Source organism: Pelophylax lessonae, assembly GCF_965119305.1.
Source record: "Pelophylax lessonae genome assembly, chromosome: 1".
Lineage (NCBI taxonomy): Eukaryota > Metazoa > Chordata > Amphibia > Anura > Ranidae > Pelophylax > Pelophylax lessonae.
The window spans coordinates 495,932,518-495,949,968 of NC_138768.1; the positions used below are offsets into that span (position 1 = coordinate 495,932,518).

Consider the following 17,451-nt stretch of genomic DNA (forward strand, 5'->3'; position numbering starts at 1 on the left):
ATGTGTCATTGTTTTCAAGAAATATACAAATATAAATTAAACCTTGCAAAAAAAAAGAAAGTGTAAAAATGGTTACCTTTAGTAAACATTGCATCCAAAATCAACAGATTCAGTGTTAGGGTCCATTCAGACTAGCGCAAATTGTCAGGCGACTTGTCAGCCTGACAAGTCGCGGTCGGTCGCTCGCCATTGATTAGCACAGGACCCGTTCTAATAGGAGCGACACAAGAAACTTGCATTGACTTCCATTATGTGAAGTCCCTGCAAGTCGCGCCGAAGTCGCGGTGCACGCTGTGCAACATGACTTCACAGGTCACCCCTGGAAGTCGGATCGCGCCAGTCTGAATGGGCTGTTATAGGCAGGCAAAGTTGCAAATTCTAACTTCCATTAAAAAAAGTCTAGCTTTGTCCCATTCTCTACTATCTCTTGAGCCTCCCTATTGGTCAGTGGGGTCACCCATCTCATTAAAAGATAAATATGAAGGCTGGAAGTGGAATGACAGAGCTAGCTCAAATTTTATCTGCTTAGACCTTAGAAGAAGGGTTTACACTCCAAAAGCTTGTCCTGAAAATTTGGATGTTAGTGCAAAAATAAATAAATAAAAAAGGAAGTAGTATCGTGGACAACACTCAACTGTTTTTGTTCCAAGTACACTATTACAGTTACAATCCCCTCAACCATGAAAGATAAACGTCAAGATTTTCAATTTTATCTGCCAATATTTTGACTGCGGTTTTTCATCATGTCAGTCTGTGACAGGTTTACTTAACCACTTAAGCCCCGGAAGATTTTACCCCCATTCCGACCAGGGGGTATTTTGCGATTCGGCACTGCGTGACTTTAACGGACAATTGCGCGGTCGTGCGACACTGTACCTAAACGAATTTGGCGTCCTTTTTTTCCCACAAACAGAGCTTTCTTTTGGTGGTATTTGATCACCTGTGCGATTTTTTGATCACGCGCTATAAACAAAAAAAGAGCGTCAATTTTGCAAAAATAGCAATATTTTTCACATATTTTTATATGAAATTTTCCCCCCCAAAAAAATGTAAAAATCAAAATTTTTTAACATTTTCGGCCAATTTGTTTTATGCTACCTATGTTTGGTAAAAAAAATCGCAAAAAGCGTATTTTGATTGGTTTGTGCAAAAGTTATCGCGTTTACTAACAAAGGGAAAGATTTTTGTCATTTTTGTTGTTTTTTTTTTAACGCGTAATGGCGGCGATCTGCGATTTTTTTTGCGGTACTGCGACATTGCGGCGGACAGATCGGACCCTTGACTGACATTTTTGACACTTTTGGGGTTACCAGTGACATTTCTACAGTAATCAGTGCTATATATATATATGCACTGTTACTGTAAAAATACACTGGTAGTGAAGGGGTTAACTTTATTTGGGAGGGAGGGGCTGTGTGTGTCCCTAGGGGCGTGCTTTCTACTGTGATTGGCTGTGGCTTGAGCTGTAAGGACACTGATCAACGGATCTACATAGTAGATCCATGTGATCAGTGTCTTTACAGCGAGGAGAATGACAGGCAGCTTGTTTACACAAGCTGCCTGACATTCTCCCTCTCCCCCGCCGATCGCCGAGTGGCCGGCGGACATCGGGTCCGCTGGTCACACGCGCGGGGGGGTCCGTGACCACGCGGGAGCGGGAGCGCGCCTCCGGCGGCGCGCGCTCGCTCCCTAGACCCTCACAAGCAAGCAACGTAGCCCTACATTAGTTTGCCTGTGAGGGGCTGACCGCCGACGTAGATAGTCGTGCGGCGGTCGGCAAGTGGTTAAGGTTGAGCTAAAAATTCTAAAATTTGAATTGAATCAAAACCCAATCTAGCCATATTTTTTAGCTATGCCTAAATTCAGACAAGATAGTAGTACTGCTTGCTTCAAATGTATAAATTCATAATCAAAATCAAAAAATAACAGCACTTCCTACAGCCTAGGTAGTATAATGTATATAGTTACATAGTTACATAGTAGGTGAAGTTGAATAAAGACAACAGTCCATCCAGTTCAACCTGTGTAGGTGTATGTACTGTATGATATAGGAGTTTAGGTGCTACAGACCAGGGATAATCTAGCTTCTTCATTCCACAAATATATTACCCCAATCCAGCCAACAGATCCATTTCGTACTGGAAAACTCCATTAAATCTATACTCAATGGTACTCAATGGTAAATATCTTTTCTTTCACATGTTTCCCCCATCAACTTTCTTGTGATTTTTTTTATGTAAAAAAAAATCAGAATTTTTTATTTTTGCTGTATTTTAAAAGTAGTGCTTGTTAATGAGTTATCGTACTATTTCTTGCAAGCGACAAACAATATCTTTTTTTCTGGGGGAAGCTGTGACAGCCAGTAGAAGCACAATGTTCAAGTCACTGGTGGTGAACCTATGCACTAGAGAGAAGTGGCAGAGATCTAGCACTTATACAGGACTGATTTATATACCGATGGTTAATCTCTACATCTGTGGCCAAAGTTTGGTACAATGTAGTGTGAGGGTAGAAATGCACTTTTTCGATAAGGTGCATTGCTGAAATGGGTGTATTACTGATGTAGCGCATTACAAATGACATGCATTGGCACAAAACACTAAGGCAACATGCATTGCAGCATACCACATTACCATGTGTTGTGGTGTGCTGTTTCTGAAAAAACGCTGCATGTACATTCTTGGCAACCAATGCAAAATAAAATGGGCTGCCTTGATGCAATGAACATTGATGTGCACCACAATGCTTTTTAATGCAGTGCACAAAAATGGTAACATGTAAATAGGTCTTAAAAGGATTCAGTGGTACTCCAGCTAAAGGACAGTCTCAGCTTCAATATTGTACTAAAACATCATAGACAAACATACCAAATCAGCAATATTAATTGTTTGGATATTATAGCTAATCTATACTATTCTTAACCACTTGCCGACTGCCGCAGGACTATTTACATCGGCAGTCAGCCCCTCACAGGCAGAGTGACATAGATCTACGTCGCTAGCCTGTGAGGGTCTAGGGAGCGAGCGCGCGCCCCCGGAGGCGCGCTCCCGCGTGGTCACAGACCCCCTCGCGCATGTGACCAGCGGACCCGATGTCCGCCGGTCACTCGGGGATCGTCGCTGCAGAGGGAGAAAGGCAGGCGGCTAGTGTAAACAAGCCGCTTGTCATTCTCCCCTGTGTAGAAACAGTGATCATACGGTCCTACTATGTAGGACCGTTGATCACTGTTTCTACAGCTCAAGCCACAGCCAATCACAGTTAGAATCACGCCCCTAGGGACACACACCACCCCTCCCTCTCAAATAAAGTTAACCCCTTCACTACCAGTGTCATTTTGCAGTAACAGTGCATATGTATAGCACTGATTATTGCAGTAATGTCACTGGTAACCCCAAAAGTGTCAAAAATGTCAGTCAAGGGTCCGATCTATCCGCCGCAATGTCGCAGTACCGCAAAAAAATCGCAGATCGCCGCCCTTACGCGTTAAAAAAAAAAAACAACAAAAATGACAAAAATGTTTCCCTTTGTTAGTAAACGCGATAACTTTTGCGCAAACCAATAAAAATACGCTTTTTGCGATTTTTTTTACCAAACATATGTAGCATAAAACAAATTGGCCTAAAATGTTAAAAAAATTAGATTTTTACATTTTTTTGGGGGGGAATTTCATATAAAAAATGTGAAAAATATTGCTATTTTTGCAAAATTGTCGCTATTTTTTTGTTTATAGTGCATGATCAAAAAATCGCACAGGTGATCAAACCACCAAAAGAAAGCTCTGTTTGTGGGAAAAAAAGGACGTCAAATTCATTTAGGTACAACGTCGCACGACCGCGCAATTGTCCGTTTAAATAACACAGTGCCGAATCGCAAAATAGGCCCTGGTCAGGAAGGGGGTAAAATCTTCCAGGGCTTAAGTGGTTAAATAAGGTATATTATGTCTGGATTTCCACCTGCATATATTCTGCTAAGAACTTCCTTTTCAAATGCATTAAGAGACACATGCATGCACAGGTGTTTATTTGTTCACTGTAATTTAAAACTTGTTTACCAAGAAACTTTACCTGCAGTGAATATTTGTTGGCTATCACATTGACTGATTTATGAATATGGTTTAATTCTTTGTATCATGGATCAAAATTTAGACCCATAATGTTGTTGTCCTTAAGATAGCATTTTGGCTGTCATAACATTTGCTGGCTGTATACATATATGTATTATTATGCCTACTGTAACTAACATTCTCTAGGTATACCAAGGTAAGAAAATGGTTTCACAAATTCATCTGTCCCTAATTTTGGAGGTAAGACAGGTTTGCATTTACATTTTTCATCCCCTATGATTTTTTAGCTAGTTGCTGTTTTTCCAGTGCCAAGTAGGCTTGGAATAGTGCATCTTTAGATATTGCAACAACGTCTATATCATCAGTACATCTCCTTATCTACATTTGTTAAATATGTGGTCTGTGGTTTGTAAACTAGAAATACCATAAGGGTGTAATTATTTCACACGCACTGGGTTCTGGTAGAGAATAGGAACACAGAAGGGGGGGGGGGGATGCAATATGGTATCCGAGCCTTGTCAATTAATTCCTCTGTCATCAGTGCAAGGCCAGAACTTTACACTTGTTCTCTCTAAAAAGAAAAAACATCCTGCAGAGGTATTTTGGATTAGGTCTGGGGATTTTCTTGGATATAATCTGACACATGCTGCCTTTTAGGAATGGACAAAAGATAGATATAATTGAGTGAAGGAGCGGTTCCCAGCAGAGGTCAATGAGGCAATCGAAAAGCCGAAGGACTTGTAATGTGGCAGAGGCATTAGAGGGATAGTAGTTTCAGTAGAAACAGGATGGGGCCTACAGATAAAATGGAGCCATCAACTATAAACACAGAGAGAGGGCTTGCACAACTCAGAAGAAAAGGATTGTTTGACTAAATTCCTGGCTGGTCCCGAATTCATGTATGCAGAAAGTTTATAAGACTTTATGGAAGGAAAGATCTTAAACAGGTGGCCTTTGGAACCACAGTAGAGGCATAACCCTACATTGTAATGCTCAATGCACCCCTCAGGAATGAGGCACGTTTTCCCTATTTGCATTGATTCCTCCAAATCTTAGGTGAAGGAAGAAGGAAGTGGCTCAAGAGCCTTTGAAAAAGGGCAGGTAGATGTCCAGCCAAAGGCTGCCATAATCTAAATCTTGATGGCCTGCTCCTGGAAATGATCAATCTGAATCTTCTTTATCTTTCTAGTTACAGTATGTGCTAAACTATTTCTAAAGACTGGTGACAACCGACTTTTCATTTCTTGGAGGTGAAGCAGTGGATCATGGGTACCATGGTCCACAAAAAAAATGCACCTCGATTCTTAACGCCTCAATCCACATTTCTGAAGACATGGACCCCTTGGCTGGAATTGAATCAAAACCTTAATCATGATCACTAACTTCTCTACGAGGCCATGTCTGGCCAGGTCCCTCACTACCTCCCCATTTCCCCTAAACCAACCTTCTTCCCTTCTCACCTCTATACTCTTTGCTTTACCAACTCTTTCTTCTCCTACTCCAGGAGTTTGAGGAAGTAGGATTGATCTGTATAAGCCACAGAGACCGGTATATGGGGATTTTAAAAGCGATCCATCTGAGTGTTCTTATTTTTTATTGTAATAAACTTGTGTTTTATGGAAAGTATGATTATGTGTTTGTTTAATGGAGCTGTGCTGGGACTGTTGCTAAACTTGTGGAGGAAAAAGAGAAACCCTTGAGAGGATTTTGACTATAGTCCTAAGAGCTGTTCCTAGGGAAAGCCTTAAAGGAGTTGTAAAGGCAGAAGGTTTTTTTTTATCTTAATGCATTCTATGAATTAAGATAAAAAGCCTTCTGTGTGCAGCAGCCTCCTCAGCACCCCCTAATACTTACCTGAGCCCCATCTTTGTCCAGCGATGTCCACGAGTCCCTTAGCCATCTGGGACTCTTCCTCCTAATTGGCTGAGACAACGCAGTGGCACCACTGGCTCCCGCAGCTATCAAAGTCAGTTAGGCAATCAGGAGAGAGGGGGGGCGGGGCCAAAATGCAGCACCGTCTTAATGGACACAGAGCTGCAGTTTGGTTTGGGTGCCCCCATAGCAATCTGCTTGCTGTGGGGGCACTCAACAGGAGGGAGGGGCTAGGAGCAGCAGAGAGGGAGATCCAGGCTTCCCTGTGCTAAACCACGCACAGGGCAGGTAAGTATAACATGTTTGTTAATAGAAAAGAAAAAAAAAACACCCACAAGACTTTACAATCACTTTGAGGAGAAAGAAGATCAACCTTGGTGGATTATATGGTTTATGTGACCTCCTGTAATTTAAGCAGTGTTAATTTTGTGGACAAAAATATGTTTGTCAACTAAATTAAAACTATAGGACAACAAAAACAATTCTAAAGCTAACAATTCAGATGACTAAAATAAAACTAAAACAGCATTTTAGTCAATAGACTGACTAAAACTAAATAGAAATGTGATGTCAAAATTACCACTGCACTAACACATAGTGCACAGTGAATAAGTAGGGGCATCTAGTAAGCTGTTTAAAAAAAAAAGAAAAAAAAGAAAAAAGTTTTTAATATTTAGCCCCTTGAGCCTAATGGGCCATATACACTATACAATTGTCTTTAGATTTTTTTCCTTTCATTGCATTACATAGTTGAAGGTAAAGGCCCGTACACACGTACCGATTGTCGGCCGTAAATATTCGGCCAACGTCCGATCGGCCGGTTGTCGGCTTGTTAGTATGATGCTTCCGACAACCGACTGCGACTTTTCGGCCGAACAAAATCTGGTGTGCAGGCTTTAAAATTTATGTTGGCCAACAAAGAACGGCCGATTGTTTGTCAGTCAGTACAGATTTCGGCCGACAAAAATGTGATGATCAAGACTGGGCATGCTCAGAGAAGAAAAAACACACTGAAAGTAAACCAGAACATGACATCACTTCTGCAGCTGGTTGTTGTTGGCCGAGAAAATTCATGTGCAGTCTTGAGCACTTTTCAACCAACAAAACAGCACCGGACAAAAGACGGCCGATCGTTCGGCCGACAATCGGTATGTGTGTACGGGGCTTAAATCTAAAGGAAATCTAACAACAAAAGTTGTATAGTGTGTATCCAGCTTAAGCCTTTTTTTACCTTGCTTACAAGGTAAAATCAGTATTTTTTGCTAAAAAATCACTTAGAACCCCCAAACATATATATTTTTTTAGCAGAGACCCTAGACAAAAAAAAAATGTTGATCATTGCAATATTTTTTGTGACAGTGATTGTGCAAAATTGCGAATTAATTTTTTTTTTTAAGAAATACACTTTTATGAATAAATAAAAAAAAAAAACACCACACCAATTTTTTTTGTATAATGTGACCGATGATGTTATGCCGAGTAAATAGATACCTTACATGTCATGCTTTAAAATTGCGCAAACTCATGGAATGGCGACAAACTACGGTACTTAAAAACCTCCATAGTCGACGCTTTAAAAATGTTAATGGTTATGGGTTTAGAGTTATAGAGCTTGCAGTGAAGTGGAGGGACACACAGAAAATAATCTGGTATGTATGCAATTATCTGCCTAGGTCAGAAACCAGGAAGTAACTGAAAGAAAGAAATATATAATCTGCAGTGAATTCTGGGGCGGCACAAAGGCACCTCTGAGTGTGTAGACTGTTAATAGATTAATTTAAAAACTACACTGAATAAAACTCACATTTGGGACGTGGGTAAAAAGCACATCTTAATGTATAAGCATCCAGTGATCTGAGACTGCAGTGGTCTGTGCTGGAAGCCATCTTTGCTGCTCCTGTAACTTCCTGGCCTGCAGGATGGTGGTGAAATGACAGAGCTAAAGGAGAGGGCTGGAACGCACTCTGGAACACAGCGCAAGTCCGGATGGCATCACTGACTTGCTCGCTTGCGACGCGTTTCAGAGCATGCACACTCAGAAGGTGCGCGCTCCTTTCTCAAGCTACCATTTCAAGGGCTAGACGTGCTTAATAAATGCTACATTAGTACTGTCGTTATCATAGGTAGTTTCCCGCCACCCTGCCACCTTATTCACTCAAATCATCAATTCAGAAAGGAAAGGGTGATAACGTCCTGAGCATCCTCCTGACTCCCATGAACAGACCTCCTGTCTTTTGGGTGGGGCCCTGGGTTCTAGCTCTAGGTCTATTTTAAAGCCAGCACACACCTGGACAATCAGATCAACAACCCATCTTCCGAGTAGCACGGGGTCACACTGCTACAATGTATAGATTTAAGTACACGCAATCATTTTTCAATGATGTCATTCATACTGTGCATTTATCTGCATTTAGGTGCAGTCAGTTTAGTTGCATTTAGATGAAATTGAATTCTGTTCAACTTCTAATTAGGCACTCTAGACGCGGCTAAATGAGCCTAAACGTGGCTAAACTTGCTCTAAATAAGGAATATCTAAATGCAGGAAAAAGTGATCAAACATTTTTTTATACTTTCCAGGAGACTTCTCCTGCATTTAGAAAAGAATGCTAGTGTAAATGTGGCCTAAGGAATTTTGATGTATACTGTAAAGGCACCGTTTTTATTTACACATTTGTCACACTATACACACAAGCATATAGTGGGTGAATTCTCCAAGCACTCTCGCATAGCAAACAGTCTGTCTATTCACCCATCACAGAGTTTTTAAAAGTCCTCTTTCACAACCCAAGCAGTGCTGCCTATAGCTTACAGGCTGCATTGCCTCCTGCTGCCTCCTCAGCCAATGGCTGCAGAGGGATTGCTGTTCATCTGCTGCCTCCTTAACAACTGATGAGTCTTTAGCTGTCTGTGGGGTTCCCCGCTGACAGCTAAATGTAAAAAAAAGAATTGCCGATCCCCCTCCCCTTTGGGTCTGGTATGGATTTGAAGGAACCCCCCATGCCTTAGTGTAGAAAAAAATGGCATGGGGTTCCTCCCCAACACCAAATTTGAAAAAAAAAAAATGGCTTGGGGGTCCCCACAATCGGGCCTCATGCCCTCAACATTGGGGGGGAGTTCTTTGAGGAACCCTGCTGACAGCTGATGACTCATCGGTTGTTAAGTACACTACGGCCAGCCCGCTCCTTAGCAACTAGCTATATACAATGTTTTTAAAGGGGGAAGAAAAAAACACAAAACTCATCAAAAATCGAATCACAAATGCAACAGTTGCATTTCTAGTGCGATTGCATTGAAGTCTTTTACACACAAAACACAGGAAAAAAGTCCCCGACCCTTCCAAAAACGCACTGGCTGCAAAACCCATAGATGTGAACTCGTACTATAGGAAACCATGTTAAATGGATTGTAGTGTGTTTCTGCAAACTGAAAATCGTACTAAAAAAGCATAGGTGTTAACGTAGGGTAAATCTTCATCCCGCAATCTTCCTGTCTTGGCGCACTCAGCTCCTTCATCAGACATCTGCTGAGTTGAGTGCGCATGCTCCGAAACGCATTACGTCACTTCCGGTTAGCTTGCGGTTCAACGCAGCTTCCGTTCAAACCAGCTCCTCTGTGAAGCTTCCTGTATCGTCATCTCCAGGCTGCGGGCCGGTCGGGATACGGAGGACTGAACCCAGGAAGCAACCACACGATGGAACATGGATTTGAGAACATTTTAATGTGAGTTACTACTTATCGTTTGTCGTGTAATAAAACTTGTTGCTACATTCAGCGGCGCCTGTTTTCTCCTCTTTTCTATTAACTACCTTTCAATGTTGTTCATTCAACTCAGTGTTGCAATTCGCTCCTCCAGATCTCTATTTTGAGGTTCCAGAAAGGCAGCTTGCTCACATCAGTCATAGTGGTATGCATTCCGGAACTGTTGCTCCATTATTGTATACATGTGGCACACTGTGCACTGAGTAAAACCTTCAACTTTGATGCAACGTGATCACAGTTACAATATTAATACTTACAGGAAGTTTAAAATGATAGTTATTGGTTAGAAGACTCATTTTGACCTAACGCTCTTTGTTTTAAATTCCTGCTTTTAACTCTCTGCTTGATCATATTCCACTTTCACAATCCCAAATGTAAGCAAGCTCATTGTGAGTTGAACAGATACTATTCATGCAAATACATGACTATTAGTAATTTACTGTATATTATTCATTGTGATTGATTTCCTAGATAGACTGTGCACTTTGCCGGTGCAGTTGGACGCTGTAAGTGCTGTTGCTCCAGTGCTTAACCACTTTACCACCGGAGGATTTTGCTGTCTTCCGTCCAGGCAACTTTTTGCGATTCGGCGCTGTGCGACTTTAACTGACAATTGCGCGGTCGTGCGACGCCGTACCCAAACGAAAATTACGTCCTTTTTTTCCCACAAACAGAGCTTTCTTTTGGTGGTATTTGATCACCTGTGCGATTCTTACTTTTTGCGCTATAAACAAAAAAATAGCGTTTATTTTGAAAAAATAACAATATTTTTCACATTTTTTTATATTAAATTCCCCCCCCAAAAAAATATAAAAATCAAATTTTTTTTAAATTTTTGGCCAATTTGTTTTATGCTACCTATGTTTAGTAAAAAAAATCGCAATAAGCGTATTTTGATTGGTTTGCGCAAAAGTTATTGCGTTTACTAACTAAGGGAAAGATTTCTGTCATTTTTGGTGTTTTTTTTTTTAACGCGTAATGGCGGTGGTCTGCGATTTTTTTTGCGGGACTGTGACATTGCGGCGGACAGATCGGACCCTTGACTGACATTTTTGACACTTTTGGGGGTACCAGTGACATTTCTACAGTAATCAGTACTATATATATATGCACTGTTACTGTAAAAATTACACTGGCAGGGAAGGGGTTAATTTTATTGGAGAGGGAGGGGTTAATGTATGCCTGGTGCTTACTGACGTGTGGGGGGGGAGGTGACTGTGTGACAGAAGGACAGATCGGATGTCCAGCTATGCTGAACACTCCGATCTGTCAGTCCCTGTCACTATGGAGATCCGCCCGCTGTGTTTACACACAGCGGGCGGATCTCCAGACTCGATCCCCGACGATCGGGGCAGAGCAGCGGCAATCGCCGCTGCTCCTCCGCTGGCCCGACTCCCGCTGTGAATGAACACAGCGGGAGCGAGCCTCCGCCCACAAGGGGCGGAGTCCAGCGACGTAGGTCTACGTCGCTGGACGGGATCGCGGCACTTTGCCGCAGTAGCCTCAATGTAAGCGGGGCTAAAGTGGTTAATAAAAGAATCAAAGCTTTACTTTGCAAAGAATGCCCAATCACATGCAGGGAAAATAATAATAAAAAACAGCATTTTCTTGCACATGGTTGCACCTACACATCCCATGAGGCATTTTAAAACTCTGAGATTCACAGACATGACTGGGCATGATGAGAATTGTAGTCCCTGAACATCTGGAGGGCCATAGTTTGAAGACCCCTGCTCTAGAGCAACTGCACTTGCAGAGTGCAAATGCACTTACAAAGTGTACAGTCTATTTGCCTTTAGTAAATCAACCCCAGTACTTCCAACAGGGACATTTGTACTGCTTTAACTGGCAGGAGATGGTTACCACTAGCACCGCTAAGTAACAGATGTCTATCCGAGAATGAATATATAGTAAATATTTAAAAGATGTTACAAAATGTAGTTAGCAGCTGAACAGTGAACAGTGAATAGCAATTTTAAATACTCTCTGATATCCTTATCTGGTGACTCAGCAAGTCTTAACCAGCAAATCTGGAGATGCTATGTCTTTGAAACCTGGATTCAGGATAAACACTTTGCCCATCACAAGAGCTGAAATGCTGTAGTGCATTGGTTGATGTATTCAGAAAAATGATGAGTGGAAATGACATGCTCTGAAACTGGTGAAGGCTCTGAGCAGCATTGCAATGCTGAGATGTGTTTAATTTTATGTACACTGAAAACTAACACAGCTACAATGCCTTTAACTAGGCTTTGTGTCTGATGACACAGCCACTCCTAATTGGTGATAGGACATGAAGAGATGGCACAAGGAAGATCTGGAGGGCATACAAGGCAGCACTGGGAACTTGTCACATCACCAAAATATAAAAGTGGGCAAGAATTTTGCCATAAACTAGCAAAAAATGTCTGCAGTTTATTCCACCACTTTAAATCTCAAGCCTAAAAAAACAATTAACTCATCTTTAACACGTATAAGCAATTATACTAGTAGATTGCAACTGTTTTGCTTCATGCTAATCCAAGCTTCCCTTGAATATGATGAATGGGTACCAGGATAACAAAGAAAACAACAGTACATAAAAAATACAGATACACGCTGAAGGGAATACATTTTGAATTTTGGCACATTTATACAATTACATAGTTACATAGTAGGTGAGGTTGAATAAAGACAATAGTCCATCCAGTTCAACCTGTGTAGGTGTGTGTGGCTGTAATCATCTCACATAGCCCTGAATGTTCTGATCCTTGAGATGTACGTCTAAGAGTCTTTTGAAAGCCACCATACTACCCGCAGAAACCACCTCTTGTGGTAGAGAATTCCACAATCTTGTAGCCCTAACAGTAAAGAACCCCCCACGTTGCCTGAGGTTAAAACGCTTCTCCTCTAATTGCATTGTATGCCCTCGAGTCCTCATGCAATCCCTTCGACTGAATAGCTTTTTTTCTAAGCTGGGATCCCCATAGAGATATTTAAAAATTGCTATCATGTCCCCCCTCAGGCGTCTCTTCTCCAGGGAGAATAAATCAAGCGATTCGCTCTTCATAATTAAGGTCCTCCAATCCCCTAATTAGTTTAGTTGCCCTTCTCTGGACTCTCTCCAGCTCCAACACATCCCTCCTGAGGACTGGCGACCAGAACTGGACAGAATACTCCAGATGCGGTCAGACCAGAGTTTTATAAAGTGGAAGGATTATAGACTTATCTCTGGAATACATCCCTTTCTTTATGCATGCTAAGATTCTGCCGGCTTTGGCAGCTGCCGCTTGACATTGCATGCTATTGCCTAGTCTATCATCAACCAAGACTCCCAGATCTTTCTCCATTTTTGATTCCCCCAAGGGTTCCCCTCCTAATGTGTATTGTGCTTTTATGTTTCCAGTCCCCAAGTGCAAAACCTTACACTTCTCCACGTTAAACCTCATTTGCCAAGTCGTTGCCCATTTCGCTATTTTGTCCAGGTCATCCTGTAGGATATCTGCTTCATGCTGTGCAGTTATTGCCCTGCCCAATTTTGTGTCAGCTGCAAAAACTGATGTTGAACTACTGATCCCGTCCTCAATGCTGTTTATGAATAAATTGAACAAGGTTGGTCCCAGGACTGAGCCTTGGGGGACCCCACTTGCCACCTCAGACCAGTCTGAGTATGCGCTGTTTATTACCACCCTTTGGACACGCCCTTTTAGCCAGTTCCGTATCCAAGAGCAAACCCTGCTGTCGATACCTGCAGACCTTATTTTATAAATTAAGCGCTTATGGGGAACTGTATCAAACGCCTTAGTGAAATCTAAGTACACCACATCCACTGGTCTGCCCCTATCTAGCTCACAGCTCACCTCCTCGTAGAATGTTAGGAGATTGGTTTGACAAGAACGCCCATTTGTAAACCCGTGCTGGTTACTGCTGATGATGTTGTTGTCTTTAGCAAACTCTACGATATAATCCCTTATCATCCCCTCCAGAAGTTTACATATTATTGATGTCAAACTGACAGGCCTATAATTTCCCGGTATATGCCTCTGACCCTTTTTGAATATCAGAATCACGTTAGCTTTCCTCCACTCCCCTGGTACATCTCCTGTCCTAATACTGTCAGCAAAGATCAGGAACAATGGTCTAGATATAACCATACTGAGTTCCTTGAGTACTCTCGGATGTACGCCATCCGGGCCTGGTGATTTGTTTGTGTTAAGTTTATCCAGCCTTTCCCTGATTTCACCCTCTGTAAGCCATAGTGGCAAGTCCTGTGTATTACTACTAACCATACAGTCATGGTCAGTGTACCCCTCCGTTTCCTGTGTAAATACTGACGAGAAAAAAACATTCAGCACGGTTGCCTTTTCAGTGTCCTCTGTAACCATCCTCCCATCATCGTTGATTATGTGTGCAATGTGCTCTGCCCTAGTTTTTTTGCTGTTGATATATTTAAAGAATTTCTTGGGGTTTTTTTTTTACTATCCTCCGCTATTTGTCTCTCAAAGTTTATTTTAGCCATCTTGATTTCATGTTTACTTTTCTTATTTGCCTCCTTGTATTGGTCGAAAGCCGATACTGTGCCCTCTGATTTATATTTCCTGAAGGCCAATTTTTTTCCCCTAATAAGTTTTTTAATGCTACGGTTTAGCCAGCCAGGTTTGGCTTTATCTCTTTTAAATTTATTTCCCATAGGAATGCACTGCAAGATGCATTTGCTTAATATGTTCCTAAAGCATTCCCATTTTTCCTCTTTGGTCAGGGATCCCAGGGTTTGGTCCCGGTTTACCCTTTCCATCGAGGAGTATAATTTTGGAAAGTTTGCCCTTCTGAAGTTTAGGGTTCTTATGTTCCCCACTTGCCGTGTTATATTGTTATTTACACTAAATGTGATCATCCTGTGATCCATGAAGGAGGAGGGGGTGGAGCTGGAAAATCTTGCATCATTACCACCAGCTGTAAAACGAGCTTCAGCAATGAGCCCTGTCCTGCATTTTTCCTAGTTGCAGGCAGAGTTACATAGTGTGCTATGAAGGAAATATAGCATCCCTGACCATGCTTGATGGACCACATGTCAGCAGTAACGTGGACGTTGCTGCCGACTGCCTTGCCTATTGATGACACAACATGGTACAGAGCTGGAATGGCCTTACGTTCAAAGAAATAGTGACTGAGAACCTGCCATTGTGGTACAGCACATTTTGACAATTCACGGAAGGGGCAGAATCCACCAGATGGAAAGGCAGGAGTTGTAAAGCCAGCAGTTTGCACAAGCTGGAATTTAGACGCTGGGCATGTGGGTGGGAAGGACTGTATTTTTTTTTTTTTTCGCAGCAGCAGGAGCAGAAAAATTTGCCTGCTATACTCTACAGCTGGTGGTCTGTTGCTGGCAGGTGTGCTGAATGGACCTGTGACATCCTTTACTATCCCTGTCAGTGGAGGCTGATGAGAGGTAATGAGATAGCGGGGGTAGACCTGAAAGGTGAGGAATGAGGAGGAGATGAATTGCGTCCCTTTTGTTTGGCTTTCAGGTGCTGTGAGTGGAGGGAGGTTATTTTTTTTTTAAGCATGTGGTACCGAAATGGCTGGTGTTTTTGCAATGCTTGATCTGCTTGAGACAAAGTTTGCAAATTACAACAGTGCGATCAGCTCACATGTGCTAAAAAAGGCCCAGACAGCTGAGCTGTGGGAAGTGGGCCAGGAGATAACAGCTCCACAATCTAATGGAATAGGGTGGCTGTTCTCTATTCTTCCATGGTGGCTTCCCCTGGAGGACATCCTGCCCTGTTGGGGTTGTGCCTCACCCTCACTTTCCTCCTCCTCATGACCAACTTTATTATCCCCTCTATCCTCATCATCACTGGAGCCAACTTGGCAATACACTGCGCCTGGGGGAACATGACTGCCAATTTGTTGTTTATCAATGTTCTCCCCTCTCTGTAGGCTCCTGTTCCTACCTTCCTCAACCTCAGGAGCAACGTCAGAATCAAGTAATGCATGTGCATCGTCAAGGAGCGATTGGATGAAGCGGTGTTAAAAAAACTCAGCTGACTCTTCCATGCAGGATGCTGGAACTATGGCAGGAGTAGCTGTGAAAAAGGAGGCAAAATAAGCCGCTCTGGCACCTGCAGTGGACTGCGCACTAGTCTCTGCTTGGGTGCTAGAGGATGAGGAGGATGAGGATGTTTTAGTAAGCCATTCCACCACCTCCTCTGCATGCAGTCGCTGGATAGCACGGGCAACATCACTAAACAGATAATATGGTGCCCTGCCTTAGGACCGACCATGTCCACCTTTAAAAAAAGTTTGGATACATGTAAGTGTAATTGCCTATTTTCATTCAATAAATCGGGGGTAATGCACCATTGTCGATCCATTTGCATTTTTTACATGCGATCTGCGGAGTAAATAAAGAGACCGATTATTATCATATCCATGGACTTCCCGATCGTTAGTCAGCCACAAGATATCTCTGGACTGAGGAGAGTGTATTCCCTACGCCTAATTCATTTTACATCTGGTAAGAGGCTCTTGAGTGTGCTCACACGCTAGGTGAAGGTGTATGGGAATACATGCAAATTTGGTTCATTTGGATCATTTATGCCATTCATTCATATATATCTGGTAAGAAGATTAACCTGCTGGTGGTGGGGATCGTTTCACGCGGATGTCACCTTGTTTGAATTGAGTTTTTTTAGCACTGCACATTATCACAGAAGTTTCACGAGGAATATCAATATTTACACGTTGTTATTTGTATTTTGATGGACTTTATTTGGACTTTTTTTGTATATGATTCTTTTGCACATTTATATTGTGGTATAGGATCACGTTCTTCATGATTTTTGAATTTAGACACAATTAAGTTTAGCGCACCAATTTATTTTTCACATTTACACTAAGGCACAGTTTCTTGGTAGCGGCTTTACTACATTTTATCAGCGCACCCTATTTTTTGAACATTTATGTCCACCTTTACCTGTGGACACATACACTGCTGGCCCCCTCACAGTGGCATGGGAATGTCTGCCTCTCCTTGTTGGCCTCCCAGACATGATGGGGGGTGGAGCTTATAACCAAACTGTAATAGAGACGGGGAAATGTGTAATTGGATGCACTTTAATCAATGGAAATTGGCGTTTGGTGCACATTAACTTGAGGACTGATGCTGACAGAAATATCAAAACTATAAAAAAAAAATTAAAAAGGGGGGACAATAGCGCCACAGTCAGAAAAACTGTGGCTCACAATTTTAAAAAAGGGGGCAGGCTTGGGCCAAAAAAAACAGCACTGTACACAGCACTACACAGACACACTCCACTGACACACTACAATATATTGCAGTAAAACTGCACTGATGCACTACAATATACTGTAGTAAAACTGCACTGATGCACTTCAATATACCGCAATAAAACTGCACTGACGCACTACAATATACTGCAGTAAAACTGCACTGACGCACTTCAATATACTGCAGTAAAAGTAAATATACTAGGAGTATATCCCTCGCGCCAAATGGACCGGGGTGTTGGTGAAAAATGGTAAATTAAGCTAAGAAGGATGCAGCTGCTATAGTAAAGGTAAAGGTATAGTGTAAATAGCCATAGGGGAAGGGGCTACCTATAGCACTTGCTGGGTGTGTGCAATATAAATATAGTTAAAGTGCTGTCAGTGCATCAAATGATATATAGGACTGCAAAGAAAATGGTATGAAGTGGGATGAGTGCATCTGTAGTGCTAGATAATTTTAAGGTGCTGACAGTGCAACAAAACAATAA

The 17,451-nt window shown here is 42.1% G+C and overlaps 1 protein-coding gene across 3 annotated transcripts in view; it reads right to left on the reverse strand.

The window, feature by feature from the left end:
* The window catches only part of LOC309553636 (FYN-binding protein 1-like), a 649,087-nt gene that overhangs the window by 96,616 nt on the left and 535,020 nt on the right, over positions 1-17,451 (reverse strand). The gene's annotated exons all lie outside the window — the stretch shown is intronic.